Raw genomic sequence first — 18,619 nt, forward strand, 5'->3', positions numbered from 1 at the left:
ATGACCAAGGAAAGTTGCAGAATTGGCTTCTTGGGGTTTTTAAGAAGAGGATAGAACGCTCCTTGTCCAGCATGTTTTCCATCTCGTCATTTTTGGAGGCAAATAAATGGAAGAGATTCGGTCTGGAGCTTCCTTGCCAAGTGGTAATCATGAGATTATGTAAAGTTATGTAAATTCTATCAGATGCTATTTGGGTGTTTCTGCACTCCGTGAAAACTGTAAGCTCAAAGCGGCACGGTAAGATTTTCCCTTTTGGTGTTTGTCGTAAAAGCGTTTCCTTTCTCCTGCTGCTTAATCCGGCAGCATCTCCTGGGGGTCAGGCCCGGTCTGACTCCGGGCTGGAGGCGGTTCGCTCTGTGGGTCTCCGTGGCCTCCTGTGGGTCCTTCAGCTCCTCACCAGGGCCTGCCTTCTCTGTCCGCCTGCCCCCATTGAAGGTCCCAGCCCCAGATTGCTCCTGACGGGCCCCGGTAGTGCTGGCCTCCCACACCACTCCAGTCTCTGCCCCGGCGGGCCCTTGAATCCCCTTGGGACCCTGCTGCAGCTCCTCTAAGAAGCTTCCAGGCACCTTGGAGCAGATGGCCCTCCTCGGACCTCTGACTGTTCACAGCCTGACCTGCCTGTGTTTTCCCACCCAGAACCAGGAGCCCCAACACCGTCTGTCCCCTCCATCATGCCTCTGACTGTCCTCTAGCCCACTGCACCGGTGAGCTGCTCCCACCCCTTCTCCTGCCCTGGGCTCCTGAGCAAGACTGTGCCTTCCTATGGCTGCTTGTTAAGTTCCCCCTCCCCACCCCCCATTAAGGCTCAAGTTTCCAAGGTCATGCCTTTGTTGCAGGACCATGCACTCTGTTCTAGGACCATGCCTTCTGCATTTATCCGAGAGGTTGACAGGAACCCCTCCTCCCCGCCTGACACACACAGCTGTGTGGGGCTCTCTGAGGGTGCCCGCCCCCCACCTCCAGGCTTGCTGACCAGCCACGTGGCTCATGCAGCTAGCCTTCTGGATGCTGGCTTCCGTGATGCGTTGAAGACATAGGTGATGTGACTTGACCATGGCTTCAGCTGCTTTGAGGGCTTGTGTCTTCGTTTTATAGCCTGTCTTCCGCTCTGCGAAGGGCCACTCGTGAATGTGAGCACAGCAGGGGTCTTTGATGTTCGCATCGTACTTAGACCAGGACGAGAGGGGCGTCTGGCTGGGATCGCCTTCTAGAAACTCAGCGAGTCTCCGGACCTTCTTAGCCCCCCGGGGGTCTTGGACTCAGTGTGGGCCCAGAGAACGCTCAGAATGAGGCCTCATTCTGAGCGTTGTCTCTGGGACAAACGCTGGTCGGGCACAAGGGAAGTGAATCTGCGTTATCTCTTAAGCCCATGGAGATAAGGCCTGTGTCTGATGGCTGTGGATTTCGTGGGTCATGGCATTGCCCCGAAGAGGTGATGTGTGTGTTAATAATGCTACATGTTACTGAGGATCGACCTTGCGGGGAGCACAGACGGAGACTTTCTGCTTATAAAGTTTCCCTCTTGAGTAGTTCTGAGTGTCCTCCGTTTTTGTTGTTTTGTTGCTTTCTTGGTGTCCCATGGTGTGTTTCCAGAGGCAGTCAGTAATCGGTGCAGAGTTCGTGACATGCTGTACGTTGGCTGAGGGATAGTAAACAATACTAAATTTAAGTTTGCTTATGAAATGAAAATATTTTACAGTATAAATTCATGCTCATCTCACACCTGTGTGTTTAGCTCTAGACACGTACAGTGATTTTTTACATCAACAGCTGGAAGGTCGTTGGATGCTAGAATGGTGGATAGTTTTTAGAAAGACATTTAATGAAGGTTATGTTTATAAAAAGTAGATAAAATACTAAATTTTATTTAAATATTTTAGATAAAAATTTTGATACTAATTATAATTTGTAATTTTCCTATTAGTTTCAGTAGGTGATTTGGAATATTTACAGGGAAAATAGCTTGTTTTGAAAAGCTATAATAAAATAATTGGTGGGATGCTAAGCGTCTGCCTTTGGCTCAGGTCATGATCCCAGGGTGGTGGGATCGAGTCCCGTATCAGGCTCTCTGCTCGGTGGGGAGTCTGCTTCCCCCTTCCGTCAGTCCCTGCTCCCTTGCTTGTGCTCTCTCTCGCTCGCTCTAAATAAATAAAATTTAAAAAAAAAACCTCGCAATTTTGATTTTTGTATTTTGATTTGCCTTGTTTTGATGGAGAATATTAAAATTGTATAGAGTGAATATAATTATATTTTATTTTTTATTCCCTTAGAGGATTGCTGTGACTAGAATACAAATTATGTGAAAAATCTTGATTTTTTTTTAACTAGATACTTAATGCTTTTTGCTGAGAAAAGGACAAGGAAAATAACTTTTATGGAGTAAATATGTAATGATTTATGAACTATGGAAATCTCTAATTTATTACTTATCCAAACATTGCTAGCCCATCAACAGCCAGACACACCATCATAATTAAATTTATTAATCTTCGGCATTTTGCCTACTTGCACTCGTACGTAAACCATAGCTTTTTACATACTTGCCGATTCTGTTCTGATGAAGATCTATTTGCCAGCGGAGGAGGATGGGACAGCCTTTTTATCTCGCAGCGCGTTTGATGAATAACTTGAGGACGTTCCCACAGATGTGGCAGGGGGGCCCACGTTTGTGCCCTTGCTGGGTTCTTTTCAGTCTGGAGTAGGGGAGTGGCCCTGAATCAAGGCTTCCACAGCGGGTCTCTCACGGCCCCCATGACCTGGCCCTCTTGGCCTGGCTTGCATCTCAGGACTCAGTTTCCGGAACCACACGTTCCGGAAACCCATCTGCCTGAGAAGACACCAACAGGTAATTCTCCTGCTGCCCCCGCCAGCCTGCCTTCTGCTTTAGAGAAGAATGTCATCTTTTGCCTCGTTTTTGGGACCCCGAACTCAAAATATCCGTGGGTTTTTTTTTTTTAAATATTTTATTTATTTATTTGACAGAGAGAGAGATCACAAGTAGCAGAGAGGCAGGCAGAGAGAGATGGGGAAGCAGGCTCCCCACTGAGCAGAGAGCCCGATGCGGGGCTCGATCCCAGGACCCTGAGATCATGACCTGAGCTGAAGGCAGAGGCTTTAACCCACTGAGCCCCGCAGGCACCCCTCAAAATATCCATGTTTTACGCAAAGCCTCCTTCACTTGACATACCACATTACGGTTTTATGCTTTTAAGCTTAATTGTCAAACTTTGTGACGTTACTTAAGTTTTGATCGGGACCAAAAAAGAATTTTAATACTCGGAGCCTAAAGAATTTTTTTTTTTTTTTTTTTTTTTTTTAGCTTATGGTTGGAGGCATTTTAAAAAGTTTTAAATTCCATATTACATTTTCTTTTTGTTGCAGGAAGTATGGTAGGACGAGCGGAAAAACAGTTGGGAGTGAAAAGCTGGTTTGTGGGATTGTAGTTGGAGGGTGTGGGATGGGTCTGGCCTGCGGGGGAAGGGAGCGCCGCACAGATGGTTAAGGCAGCGCTCGCTCCCGTGCATTTCAAAGTGCGCGGCGGAGGGGCCCGATCATTTTCCCGGATGTAGTTATGTGAACGATGCGGCAGTTTTTTTCCGAAATGTCATATGTGCACTCATGGGAAATGACATCCTTTGCAACCATCTGAATGAATGAAGGATTTTAGAATGCCCCATCGAAAATCCAGGACTGGCGAGTGTAGATTTTCAGAATCATTTGGAGGGGGGATGTGAGCAATAAAGCGTAACACTCGTGTCAGATGAAAGTCCATTTTGGAGAGCAGAGTTGTCCCTCCTGCTCTCCTGGGCGGATATGTGGGCTTTATAATCTGGAAGGTGTGCGTGTTCTGAACGTCCGTGCATGCCCACCTCAGACTCGTAATTTAGGTGTTGAGAGGTGTTTCACGGCTTTGAAAGGACGTCTCGTAGCTGGGCTTTCATAGAACTGACATCCCAGTCACGGACTCCTGGCAAGTCTTGCTCCAGGGTTCTTCGCTGATGGGAACCCTAGGAGCTGGTGGAGAGAGGACCTTGGGTTGAAGGGGGGGAGCCCTCTCGTGGCTGCCGGCAGCTGTTCATTACTATTGCTGTAGGAATGGAAACAGTCTACCAAGGATTATTTATTGAGGTTCTACTATGCGCCCAGTGGCTTTTTTTTTTTTAAGATTTTTTTTAAATGTATTTATTTGACAGAGACAGATCACGAGCAGGCAGGCAGAGAGAGAGAGAGAGAGAGAGAGAGAGAGAAGGAAGCAGGTCCCCTGCTGAGCAGGGAACCCGAAGCGGGGCTCGATCCCAGGACCCTGGGATCATGACCTGAGCCGAAGGCAGATGCTTTAACCCCCTGAGGCACCCAGGTGCCCCAACGCCCAGTGGCTTTTTTGGTGGGAATATATGATATGGTTAGTATTTAGCATTTTACATGAATTTCATTTGTAATATAGTCAACTTTTGGCCAATAGAATGTACTCAGATGATGGGCTTACTTTTGGAAACAAATTTTTATTTTTAAAGATTTTATTTATTTATTTGACAGAGATCACAAGCAGGCAGAGAGGCAGGCGGGGGGGGGGGGAGGAGAAGCAGGCTCCCTGCTGAGCAGAGACCCCCGATGGGGAACTCAGTCCCAGGACCCTGAGATCATGACCTGAGCCGAAGGCAGTGGCTTAACCCACTGAGCCACGCAGGCACCCTGGAAACGAATTAAAAAAAAATAATTTGTGGGGCACCTGGGTGGCTCAGTGGGTTAGGCCATTGCCTTCGGCTCAGGTCATGATCTCAGGGTGCTGGGATCGAGTCCCGCGTTGGGCTCTCTGCTCAGCAGGGAGCCTGCTTCCCCCCCCCCCTCTGCCTGCCTCTCTGTCTACTTGTGATCTCTCTCTGTCAAATAAAATAAAAAAAAAATAATTTGAGAGAGAGCACAAATGAGCGTGCACAAGCGAGTGTGAATGGGAGGAGGGGCAAAGGGAGAGAATCTTCAGTCAGACGCCCTGCTTGAATGTGGAGCTGGGATGCGGGGCTTGATCTCACGACCCCTGAGATCACGACCTGAGCTGAAACCAGGAGTCAGATGTTCAACCGACTGAGCCTCCCATGCACCCACGGAAATGGATGTTTTTACATGACAGCTGCTAGTGTACGTATTTCTTCATTGGTATTTTCTGCTCTGGCCATTGATTCTTCAAGGTCTCACTCTTGTCTTGCTAAGATGCTTTGGAAGGTAATTCTGATCTCTGGAAACTTGGGTAGGATCTTTCTTCTTGTCTGAGTGGGAACTTCTCTGAGACAGCACTTTTTCCCCCCCCACATTTTCAACATTTATCTTTCTTACGCTAAACATTTGTAAAGGTTTGGCTTTTAATGGGTGGCCTGCAGTGGAAATTTACAAGAGCTGCAGGTTGACCTGATGGGTAACAGAAGTCTGACCCCTGACATCGACAGCGGTCTGCCAGAGGCTGAAGGCAGAGGTCTCTCTGCCCTGTGACCTGCTGGTATTTAAATGAAATCAGTGAGTGTGTTTGGAGCTGGCTCCTGTACGGGGAAGAGTGGTTTTCTGGCCTCCCGGAGTGGGGCTAGGATTGGCCCGAGTCACGGTCTGGGGGTGGCTCAGTTTTGCCTCTTGCTGGTCCCTGGTCGTAATCTTGGAATAAAGTCACTTAACCTGTTTGCACCCCACTCCGTACCTGCAGAATGGCTGATTAACACCTGACTTTTTCTCACGCACTGCTGCTGTCAGCCCCGAGGTCGAGGGCAGGTAACAGAAGCTCTCTGGAAGCCGACGGTGAGGTGGGAAGGATGCTCAGCCTCACTTTATTCCTTCTTTTCCTTGGCTTAAATGCAAGAGGCTCTGACGGTCCCCCTTCCTAGGCGGGACAGAGGGGGTGTCCCGTGAGGAAGCTCTTGCATCTTGTAGGTGCTGAGAGGCCTCACGGGGCTGGGAGCCCCCACCGAGCTGCTCAGGGCCCCAGATGACGATGAGGAATTGCTTTTTTCCTATCATTTCGGGGAATTTTGGTCATGCCTCTGTTCAAAGTTATTTTTGCCTGGCATTGTAATTATTTGTGGATACAGTCTCATCCATTTGATAGCAGAAGTGAGGCCTTCTGAACATTTTGTAATCAGAAGAAGTGTGTCTTCTAGATCCTAATTAAACGTACGAACCTTGGACAAGCTCCCTCATTTCTAAACTTTGTGCCATTCATGATTCCCGTGCAGGGTAATGATAGCTGTCTTCTAGGATCATTTTGTCTATTAAATGGGAATTGTATGAACTCAGGAGGGAATCTAGAAATAATGTCTAATCTTCCTTCATCCTCTGGCTACGGATGGTGTTTTTTTCACTTTTAAGTTTTATTTATGGATTAATGATTTTAAAGACTACTTTTTAGGGCAGTTGTAGGTTCATGGTAGAATTGAAAGTACAGAGATTTCTCGTGTATGTTCTGCCCCCACATATGCACAGCCTCACCCACTATCAACCCCTCACCGAGGGGTCCCTTTGTTGCAGTCGGCAAACCTACACAGACTCCCCAGCGTGACTGCGTGCATAGTTGACATTCGGGGGTGCACAGCTCGTGGGTTTGGACAGGTGTACAGTGACATTACAGTGTCACACAGAGTAGTTTCACTGCCCTAAAAATTCCCCGTGCTTCCTCTGTCCATCCCTCCTCCCCTTCCGTCCCCTCCGACCCCAGCCCAGCACTGATCTGTTTGCTCTCTCCATGGTTTTCCTGTTCCACACCATCCTAACACCCTTTAAAACATTTTTTTGAATGTTTTATTTATTTATCTGAGAGACACACAGCGAGAGAGGGAATATAAGCAGGGGGAGAGAGAGAAGGGGAAGCAGGCTCCCCACTGAGCCGGGATCCCGACGCGGGGCTCCATCTCAGGACGCCGGGATCATGACCTGAGCCGAAGGCAGAGGCTTAACGACTGAGCCTCCCAGGCGCCCCATCCCTTTTATTTTTTTAAAAGCCTCACACGCAGGTAAAGCTCACATTTGTTCAGAGCAAAGGTTCCGCCCTAATTGAAACAAAATAAGGGCAGCCACCAACACAAGCTGATCGGGAGCAGTGGGTGCATATTATTTACTAAAGAGCCTTTTGAACCTTACTGCGCTTGTCGCGTGGAAGCCTGGCGCGTCCTGGAAGAGTGGCTCGAAGCAGGGAGGAGGGCCATGGTCATACACACTTGGTTTGCAGATAAGTGGTGCCCGACAGCCCGATCGCAAGGGAGAAGGGAGAAGATCTGGGGAGAGGGGGCATCTCGCCCACTAGGCAGCAAGGACTAGCTAATGCCACTTACCGCAGAGCAAGTGGCCCGTCCACTTGGTTCCAGAGATGGTGGGTCGATATACAGCAAAGTGTCCGCTCTCATTCGGGAAAGCCGAGTCACTGATTTATAGGACTCTCAGTGCTCAGGCAGGTCTTACATTTATTTTGTATCTAGTAAGCGGGTGGCTACAGAGGGATGCAGTGTGGGGGAAAATAAGGAGCAAAGAGGTGCTTCTCTCTGATGGACAGGTGCTTTCTGAGTCGAATGTGTCATTATTGTAAGGAGATTAGACCTCTTCTACGAGCGCCGAGCCCCCCTATAAAACAGCCCTTAGTCTGTCTCCCCGAAACACGGGGCAGCCCTAAGACAGCACAGCCTCGGGGCATCGACCTGCTGCACACACCATCCCTTTTAATGAGTTTTGTGTTTTGAGACGTCGGGAGGTGAGCTCGTTGGTGGCTGACAGAGTCGCCTGGGGAAGGAGCGAGGGGCCCGGGCCCGTGCTCAGACGGAGCATGGGCTGGGGACCCCTGCCGGGGGCAGCTGTCACGATCGAGAATCAGGCTGACCTGCTGTGCGACTGGGTGGGTTCTGAGGTGGGGTGGGCTTGTGACCGCTCCGCTCTCTCTTGAGACGCGGTGGACGGAGACTCCACGTGGGAAGTCCTGGTCACGGGTCCAGGCCTGGGGCCTGGGACTGGCCAGAGCAAAGCAAGACTCTGGGCACTAGCATGGGCCCTGTGGAAGACAGATCTAGAACCTACAGCAAGATTGGATGCCGGACTGGGACATATAGCAGGTCAAGGTCAGGGCTGGCCTGACCCACCGACAGGATAGACCCACTGAGGCAGGAGGAGGGAGCCATAAGTGATGCTTCTGGGGCCCCGAATGGGTGACTTGAGTGAAGGGAGCTTGGATGGGGCCGTGTGTGTGTCCTAGCAGTCAGGCCTGGGCTCGAGGGTCCTGTACTGAGTGGTACGTTTCCTTTTGGGATGTACCCATGAGAGGTCTTCTGAGCCTTCTTCCTCTTTGAGAAGTGCTTTCCCAGAGAGGCATCCTAGAAGCTGGGTGACTTCTGCTTTGACAGCAGCTGGTCTTTGAAACACCGTGTCTTAGATTGGTGAAGAGCAGGGTGGCCGTCCGGTGATGCCGCCTAAGGGTCTGGGGAAAGCAGAGGTGTATACAAAGGGCAGACCTGAAGCCGGCGAGCACCCAGATGGTGTCCTGTGGCCTTAGCCTGTCATTGGTTCTGCCTGCTGTGCGTCCTGGGTGGCGGTCCTGGAACCACACCAGAGCCGGGAGGTGGGGATTGGACCCTGGGAACGGTGCCAAGGACTTCATCAGATGTCCAGAAGCTGGGCAGCTGCTGCGTTTATGGATGGAGTGGCATTTTGTGTTGGTTATTTTCATCTTGACCTCTCTGAGGTTGGGGAAGAGTCTCTCTGCTGTTCCAGTTTCCAGGAGGGGTTTATGGTGGGGAGGGAGGGTCCTACCTTCTAGATTCTTGAGATGTCAGAGCCGGGGGAAAGCTGGGGATCGGAGAGGTGGGGAGGGCTCAGGAGACCCTGGCCTGAGGATCTTGAGTGTCTGGTGCTTTAAGAAAAAAACTGACTTTATTTTTTAAGAGCAGTTTTTAGGTTTACAGCAAAATTGTGGGGAAAGTAACAGGGTTCGACCCACTCCCTGTCCCAGCACACGGACAGCCTCCCCCAGCACGAGTGTCTCCCCACTCGTGGTAACATGGATGAACCTGCGTCTTCATGGAAAGTCTGCAGCTGGCACTGAGGTTCATTGTCGGGGGGAGGGGGCGGTACCTTCTGTCGGACAGCTCCCTCGTGGCAAGGATACTGTAATCTAGAGCATCCCATGACGCAGTTTTACTGCTCAGAAAACCCTCTCCGCTGCACATACTCATTCCTCCCCAACCCCCTCTCCAAGCCCTGGTCACCGCTGCTCTGCCGACTGTCTCCACGGTCTTCCCTTTTCCAGAACGTCCGATAGCTGGAACCGTACGCTAGGTGGCCTTTCCCACCTGGTTCCTTGTCCAGTGATCTGCACTTAAGGTTCCTCCGTGTCTTCGCGTGGCTGTCCGGGGCTTGCTTTGCTCCCTCTTGTCACCGTCTCCTCTGTGGGTCTTCAGCGTGGCGATCGTCACGTCACCCCCCTTGCAGACCCCGAGGTCTGGACGCTGGTGAAATGCCCAGGTGGAGCGTCCGTCCCCGTGTTTGAGAACACGACGTACCCAAGAGCTCGCATTCAGAGCAGGCCAGATATGGTCTGTGGGTTGTAGAGGTGGTCTTTTCTGTGAAAAGAATTTGTGTCAAGCATTTCTTAAAAAAGAAGTTGTCAAAGGTGAGCATGGATCTCGTCACGTACAACAGCTCTGGGGATGGAAGGAACGCCCCAAACATGTGGCCCAACTCTTCCTCTTTTCAAACGTTCTGCGGGTACGGAGCAAGAATTCACAGACGTTCCGCTACTGGGAATTTTCTGTTTCTGAAGAGATTTAAGCAGAGGGAAGTGCTGCAGAACTGAAGAGAAGTATGATTTTAGGGTTTTTGTAATTATTGTTTTTCTGGTTGCCTCCGACCAGCCGACAGAGCTGTTTAAGTATTGTTGATTAAACAATGCAGATTTTTTAAAAAGCCCATTTGATGTCGTTACACAATGGTGACTAATAGCCCCCAAAAGCCCATCGTGGACCATAGAAAGGAGTTACTGCCATTAAAATCATCTTTAATGATTTTTTTTCACGCTAGACAGTTATGTGAAGTCATTAGTATCTGACCAGCTTATTTCTTAGAAAATTCTATGATGAATATCTTCTGAGACTGTCATAAAGCAAAATAATTTGCCAACCCACACCAACTTTCCACCACCCTCCAACAGAATCAAAACAAAACTCTTCGAAAATCTCCAAAGAAAATAAAATTTAAAGCCTATTTTCTGGTTTAAATGTTTTATGGCCCTTCAGAGATTAAGGGATGATTTATATACCTTGTTTAATGTTATTGGGAGTGATACTGAATCCCAGATTTGTTTTTTGAACTGAATAAAGCACCATTTTTTTCATTCTTCATCTGTACATCTAATGTGTAATTTGTTAGTCCATCAAAATTAATGTTAGATCCCTAATGTACATGGAGTTTTAGATTTATAAGTCCCGTTAATGGTCCTTTCAGTAAAGTGTATGTATTTCTGGGGCCTGCCAGGTTGGATTTCTGCAAAGCATTTCTGCCAGAAGGACATTCACATAAATAACCAACTGGCAAATAAGTGTCAATGAAACGTTCTATTAGCGTAGTTGGCAGCAGCTCTTTAACAAATATTTAAGTGCAGTATATTAGATTAAATTTAATTTTTTTTTTTAAACGCTTGCCTTTTCAGCTTCTCAGTGTAACTCGTCTTTCTTCTATCAAAAGCATGTTTTCTTTCACATTTAGAGGAATATAGGTTGACTTTGCCTGCATATGAATACGGCTTCCTAAAAGTACAGTTGGCCCTTGATCTCGACGGGTTTGTACTGCACAGGTCCGCTTATACGTACATATTCTTGTTTTTTTCTGATACATACAGTTCAGTACCATAAATACATTTTCTTACACTTTTCTAAATGACTTTTTTTAAAAAAAAGATTTTATTTATTCATTTGACAGAGAGAGAGAGATCACAAGTAGGCAGAGAGGCAGGCAGAGAGAGAGGAAGGGAAGCAGCTCCCCACTGGGCAGAGAGCCCGATGCGGGGCTCGATCCCAGGACCAAAGGCAGAGGCTTTAACTCACTGAGCCACCCAGGCGCCCCTCTAAATGACTTTAAGAATACATTATAGATTACATTTAACGTACGTACATATACGAAGGATTTGTTAATCAGCAGTTTATGTTGTCAGTAACCGTAGGCTGTTAGTAGTAAGTTTGGGGGAGTCAGAAGTTGTATTTGGATTTTGCACAGAGGTTCGACTCCCGTCACCCCCCATTACCTGCCTTGACACCCTATGTTGTTCAAGGGTCAACTGTATTATGAAGATTTAAATGGTTTTTAGAAACACAGGGATTGGGTTATTATTGATTTTTTCTTCTCATTTTCATGGGCCCCCCCCCTTTTTTTTTTCTTTCCCATTTTTAGTCTCTGGGGATTTTGGCTTTATAGCACATCTGAGGTCCTTGATTGCATGGTTTATGTATCAGGATACAGCTTAAATGTCTGTTACAAAAAGACCCCCCATATATTGTGGCTCACGGTCATTTAGAAGCTTGTCCCTCCTTCCGGCAATAGGCCAGGGGTGAGTGGTTCAGGATGGGGGACCTCAGCACCACTGGGTGATGGAAACTCGAGTCTCCTTCGTGTTCCCAGCAAGAAAGACAGAGAGAGTCCCAGACCTGCTGCTCACCTTCCGTGGGCCAGAATTCAGCACATCACCATCCCCCATTGCAAAGGAGGGTGGCAGATGTGGTCCGCAGCTGTGGAGCCCAGCTTTATAGCTGAAACTCCCCAGGTGTGGAAGCTGCTTTTGCTAAGAGAAATAAGGGGAAAAATGGCCCTCAGGGACAGACCACAGTGTCTGCTACAATGCATTTAGCTAACAAACACTTTTTTTAGGGTAACTGTTTCATCTTTCCAAATGTCTCAAGGAAAATGTAAAAGTGCTGGAAACATAAAACCAAACCAAACTTTTTTTTTTTTTTTCCCCCCGTTTGGGAGTGAAAATGCATTTTCTATAGGTGATAAAGTATCTTAAATTTCTACCTTGTAGCATTTGCTCTTGATTTAATATATGTGCTTCTCCCCTGTATTGTTAACTTCTAAAGAGACTGATGGCCCACGATATGATTGCCTTTCTCACAGTTGGGGTACACCAGCAATACTCTTCACTGTGCTTTTAAGGTATACCCCAATCTGGGGCAGAAAAAAATCACTTAGTACTTCTGCATTTCTCTGTGCTTAAATGTGTCATATTGGGCCTAGATTCCATTTTTCATTTTCAAATCCTGTTTTCATAAGCTTGAGTTTATCGGTTAATATGTGTACAATATGTTTAAGAGACATCGCTTCTTGGCCTTTTGGCTCAGATCGAGTGTCGTATCTGTTCTTATCAGTTTAGTATTTTCAAGAGACCAGCAGTTCTAAAAGGCTTGTTTTAAAAATTTGCGGTGTCTTATTATAGCCTGCAAAATACCCTCACTCACAAATTCAGTGTTTTTAACTATTTAAGATGAACCTGTGGGGATAAAAGGAGCTCCCTGTCCCCCCAATCTTGGCCCCCAGACATAGCATTGTATCATTTTAGAACATACCATGGACAAGAAGATCCTGCACGTGTCTCGAAAGACAAAAGAACAAGCAACAGTTTGATTGAGTTACTTTGCACAAAGAGAAAAAAGCGAAGGTCACAGGATGTATGTTCTATGATGTTGTACAGTCAAATATGAGGCTCAACGTTCGGCCAGCAGCTCTGGCCATTTGGGACCTTAGTGTCGAATGGGGAGTTTGAGGCATGAAGACGACAGAGTTCAGCTGTTGGAAGCCTTTATTCTTGCTCTGGAACATGGTAAGGGTGTAGTGCTTAGCCGGGTAGTGGTGACTCGTTCCGATTTCAGTAGCGTCAGTGGTTTTAAGCAGACTGTCTCTCGGGGCTCAAAGTAGGATTGTAAACTGTGGTTGAAGCTCCCAACCTGATCAGATTACATTCCAGTCGTTTCGTGGGATTCCTTGTGAGAAACCGGGGGGTGAGGGGCTGAGGGCCATTTACGCAAAGACTGAGCACCACGTTTGGCTGGTGTGTCTGATGGGCGAGCGGAGAGGGCAAGCTTGGACGTCCGTGTCTTCGGGATCGATGGCAGCATCCTCACTGATATCCATCACTTGGCGGTTGTAGACTTGGCCTCAGAATAAAGGGTGTCAAAAATATTTTTGAAGATACTTCACCTTAAGCTTTGATTTTCTTATGTCGGTCTACGTGGAGTGGTCTTGAAGGGACTCCGACTTTTAGAAAGGTCTGGGGAACCTGCAAGCTCCAGAATCTGGAAATCATCCTTTATAAGTTGGCCCAGTCTTCATGGATGGGAAAGCGCGATTTTCTACTTTCCGCCTCTTGCTGGGACGATTTTGTTTCCGGGGACCTCCTGGCTCTGCCTCCCTGTCCACCCCTCCCCTGTCTTCCATCTCTTTCCCTGGGGGTCCTCTCTTGCGGCTGATTTTGCTGCCTGAGATCTCTTCCATCCTTCTTCTATCATCCGTGCGCCAGAGCTCATAAAACATTTAAGTATGAATTACAGATGAAACAGCCAAAGAACTTTCTTTGTGCCCTCTTTTCTTTCAAGATGTCACACCCACATGTTGGTCTCATGTTCCTGACCCATGAAGGCAAAAGTGCCTAAGACTTGAGCCTTGGGCGGGGACAGATCCATGTAGGTGCGCACAGCACAGGGGTCCCACCAAGAGCCCTGGACTAATGTAGTCACATGAAAACCTGCCATGGCTTCTTACCGGAAGCGTATGAATAATTGCCAGCTGGTGGATGGTATTTGGGTCAGTGGATGAGAATACTATTAAGAGTGAACATTTTCTCCTTTCATCTTACTGAATTTTCAGGAGACTATGACAACCCTGCCAAGAGCTTAGAGGAGTTGTGGACGTGGAGTCCCATTTTCTGCCCCTTTACCTGAAACTTCCCATGGCCTTACTAGTACGATCCTAAATCAGAATTATAAGCTTGTTCTGCCTGAATCAGTGTTGGTTTTCTTATATAGGAAGGTTCTGGCATTGTGTTCTTTTTTTAACCCCTGACACGTCTCTCTCTTCCTTTTCCCCAACGAACGCTATTGTAGTTCTCCCGAAGACATTGTATTATGGCTAACACTGCTTTTACTTTTAATTTGTGTTAGAGTAGTTTATATCTTGGGTCTTTTAAGTAATGGTTTCCTGGTAGTTTTGGATAAAACAAATGACATAGGACAGTGATGATTACTTTTTCTTAAAATTGGAGTTAGGTATATACACTTATATATTTTTTTGATTGGAAGACTTACTGTTGATATCTTAATCTTGTAGTCTCTCACTCCCTTCAGAATATTCTAGAAGGGTAGTCTGAGTTCCCCATTCCACTGTGTACGCAAGTGGATTTGTTCAGGATGCACATTTAAGGGTGCACCATGTCGTGTTGGTAATAGGCTAAGAAATGTGATCTGAACACATGATTTTCGTAGTTTTCGGTCATAAATTGATTTGTATGGGATTCCCCTTTAGATTAGTACCAGTTGGCTATTAGTTTTTGAGGTTCTCCTACTGGGAAGGCTTGGTACTTCCACAGTGATCCATTTTAATGAGACAGTGAGCTGCGAACCAGGTAGGTTTAAGAAGACAAAAATAATTAATGCCCAAAGTCGTCAACTTCTCAACACTATGTTGGCACATTCTGCTAAAATCTGGAGCTCTAGTCATTACTTGCTATGGTTTGCAACTCTTCCTGTTCTGCTTTTAAAACTCTTTTATTGTGGGAAATTTCCTTATACCCCAAAGTAGATGATCTACGTGGTGACCGCCCCTACCCCCAATCTGCCCATTGCCTGACATCGATCATGGTCAATTCAAAGCCAACCTTATAAAATCAATACTCCCACCCATTTCGCCAGCCTGTATTGTTTCTGAAGCAATAACTAGCCTTCATGTCATGTCATTTGTAAGTATTTCAGTAAGTGTCTCTAATGGATAATTCTGCACAGGCTTGTACAGAGTAATTGGGAAACTATGGGGATTGCAAGACTTTTTATTTATAAAATGGTTTTTACAAAGTAGAGCCACATATTTTTTTAAAAATATTCTTCTAGGGGCGCCTGGGTGTCTCAGTAGGTTAAAGCCTCTGCCTTCGGCTCAGGTCATGATCCCAGGGTTCTGGGATCGAGCCCCACATCAGGCTCTCTGCTCAGCGGGGAGCCTGCTTCCCTTCCTCTCTCTCTGCCTGCCTCTCTGCCTACTTGTGATCTCTGTCTGACAAATAAATAAATAAAATCTTAAAAAAAATATTCTTCTATTGGAAGTGAAATGAAGTCTAGTTCTTCAAAATTTTTGGATTAATAAAAATTAAAAACAGATCATCACCTCCCTGCTGCCCCCAAAACCCAAAACAAAAGGAATGCTATTTTAATTATATTTTATGATGAGTTAAGAGCTGTGAACTTCCGTTTTTCTTCCATTGGGAGACCCAGGATGACCGTCAGATTTAATTGTGGTTGTTTTGAGTTAAACTTCTGTGATAAAAGTGGCTTTGTGTTACCAAACAGCTGTAGAGTTCCCGTGTTACGCATTTTCAGATGTCCTGGCCAGTTAGCACTAATCCTGTCCTATGTGATAGGAGTCTTTTGGTTCTCTTGCTGGGGTGAGCAGAAGTAGCAGTAAGCCCTGAAGAAGGTCAGGCATTGTCTTGGGATCAGCATCCAACATCTAGAGTGAATTGATTATGTGTTAATATGGTGGTTACTATTACTTTATTTTTTCAAGTAGGTTCTATACCCAACATGGGGCTCAAACTCATGACCCCAACATCAAGAGTCATATGCTCTACTGCCTGAGCCAGCCAGGTGCCCCCTGACGTAGTTATTTTTAATTGTTTTCCTTTAGAGACAGTTTTAGGAGTGGGAAGCATGGAGTTGCCATGTATCCAGAAGTTCTCTTTGCAGGAAAGTTGAGTCTAGTCTATCTAGAGGCTTTGAAACTGGCCTTTGGCTGTGCTGAGTCTTCCTGGTTCCTTGAATGAATTTCATTTGTCTACTAGGCCAGTTGTTAAAGAATCCTTGTACTCTCTCCCAGTTACCTTGTGAAAAATATTATTATTTTTAATCAACCAACTTCTTCTTCTTTTTTTTTTTTTTTTTTGTTAGGGAAAGTACGAGCAGGGGTGGGGGGTGGAGATTCAGGGAGGGGGAGATGGAGAGAGAAGCTCAAGCAGACTCCCCACTGAGCTCAGAGCCTGATGCAGGGCTTCGTTTCATGACTCTGACATCATGACCTGAGCTGAAATCAAGAGTCGGAGGCTTAACTATTAAAAATGTTACTTATTTTTATTTCAGAGAGGGGGAGGGCAAGCTTAGCCGGGGGCAGGGAGGAGATGTCCCATCTTAAGAACATGTAATTCCCGGGCAGTTCGTGTGCACTTTGGTCCTGGGTTTGCAGCATTCCAAAGTGATTCTCTAGGGGTAAGTGCCCTCTCCGTCTGCTGCTGAACTCACTTTCCCACTTTGTAGATTTCCTCACTGGTTAGCCCTCAGCAGGACTAGCCAGGTTTTCAAAATTTTATTTTATTTTTTCCAATGTTTATTGCTGGCCTTTCTTTATAGCCATTGTTGGCATTGGACTGTGGGAGACAATGGAAGGAGTTGGCTTGGTTTAGGACTGTGTGGAGGACTCGGGCTAGCATGGATACAGAAACACCAAAGTGTCCAAAACATCAGCGGAAAACTCTAGAGACAAGGGACAGCTCAGCAGAGTTTGCTGTGGTCTTAGACCTGTGAGATGGCGCAGCGTGGGGGTCCAGGCTGGTGAGGGTTTGTATTCTAGAAAGGATTGCAAGATAGAACTTGTAATGAACTGAGAACCCGAGTAATTGGCATTCTCGGTGTGAAAGTCACCACCCCTTGTCCTCAGGATAGATACGGGGACCCCGTCATGCTGGAGTGGGTGCTGGGGCTCTGAGGGCCCAGGAACCTGGGCCTTAAAACAGATGACCTGGCAAAGATCGCTTTTCTTCTGAAAGCGGACAGTCTATGTTTTCTATCCTTGGCCCTCATCACAGGTGCCCACACCATGGGATGCTTGAGTCATTTGGAATATTTGCAAGCTTTCCGATAAACTATCTGTTAATGAAACAGAGAGAAAAGCTGCGTGTCTAAATCAGTGCACATATTACTTCATTGTACGTGTTGTCAGGGTGCATATTATCAGCGGAAAAGAACCGGGACTCTTCTCTTTTTCCCTGGATTAATCAAGCAGGACAGAGAAAGTCCTTCCGACGTCGGCACTGCGAACAGTTGACACCACAGGGTGCGCTGTCTGTCTGTGTTCTGGAGTTTTCCTCATCTGATATTCTCTGTCTCGTATCCTCCCCACCCCGTCCACCCCAGGGCTTCGTCTTCTGTCCCCTGTTGTGACGGTGCAGTTTCAGGTCTCGGAAACCCTCCTGTTACCTCCTTCAGGTGTCTCCTCCTGGGGACTTGTGGTCAGTGATTGCATTGCTCATTCGGTGGCTCCATTTTCTCTCAACTACCTCCTTTCCTGTGTTCATCACTCTCCCGGTAGTTCTTTCCGTCTGATTTCCAGCTACCCCTTACTTTCCTGCCTAATGGCGACACCATTTTAATTTGCTGATACAACACAAGATAAACCACAACCTTCTGCCAAAGTGGCTTTGGAGCGTGTGTCTGCGGCTCTGCCCTTCCGGCCCGTGAGTCCTGATGAGGCTTTCCCTGGCCAGGCGGGTCCTGCTTGCGTTCAGCTCTGCGCTTCTCCTATTGGTAAAACTCTTGTCGTGAGCCAGGAACTGCTATTGTATTCAAATAGAATTCTCGCTAATTCTAGTGTAAAGAAATTAGTGAGGAGAAAAGTAAAACATAATTATGCAGGAAAATAGGCTAATTTAATGACTTCATGAGCATATTTTACACTTTTATTATTTCAAGGCAATATTTCATTTGCAAATGATTTAGGAGTTTTAGAACTGTTGGAACTGAGTGAATTAAGATGGGTCGAATTAAGTACTTTAATTTTCATATGTGTTTGCCTGATATTTCACACCAGCAGGTGCAATACTCATTAAGGAAGTGTTTGTTTTCCCTTCGAGGTGTTTTCTTTGTAGTGATCGAGGGGCTCTCAGAAAAGGGCTAGTTATGCATTACGCCATAAGGCACAGTGGCCACAAATGCTTTGAGTACAGATGTAGTCACTAAAACAATCCCATTAGAAGGTTGTAGCACAGAATCACTAGCCCATCGCTTTCAGGTTTAATCCCTTGTTAGTGTCTAGTACTAAGAATGTAGTATCCTTTTCCTATTATGCTAAAAGCGTTATTTCTGATTTGGACCCAAATTGAGCTCATTTGTAGGGTACCACACATCCTACACACCAGAGCGGATGGATTCCCTTTCTCAGCAAATGTGGAATGTTCTGTATCGTTTATATATATCTCTGTATTCCTGAACATGCTTTCAAGGCTGTTCCTTTTTTGAGAAAAGAGATGTTTATATGAAGTTTGCTTGTGCAAGATCTTTGTAGCAACCAGCAGGGCAGGCTTTATCCAGAAGCATGTGGCGGGTGGGGTCAGCGGGCAAAGCTGCTTTCAGGTTTCACCACTGAG

At 46.6% G+C, this 18,619-nt stretch overlaps 1 protein-coding gene and 1 pseudogene across 2 annotated transcripts in view; both read left to right on the top strand.

Annotated features, from left to right (window-relative positions):
• SFMBT2 (Scm like with four mbt domains 2) overlaps positions 1 to 18,619 on the top strand; it is a 222,691-nt gene that overhangs the window by 35,804 nt on the left and 168,268 nt on the right. The gene's annotated exons all lie outside the window — the stretch shown is intronic.
• On the top strand, positions 12,320 to 12,498 carry LOC116594514 (annotated as a pseudogene).

Source organism: Mustela erminea, chromosome 6 (genome assembly GCF_009829155.1).
Source record: "Mustela erminea isolate mMusErm1 chromosome 6, mMusErm1.Pri, whole genome shotgun sequence".
NCBI lineage: Eukaryota > Metazoa > Chordata > Mammalia > Carnivora > Mustelidae > Mustela > Mustela erminea.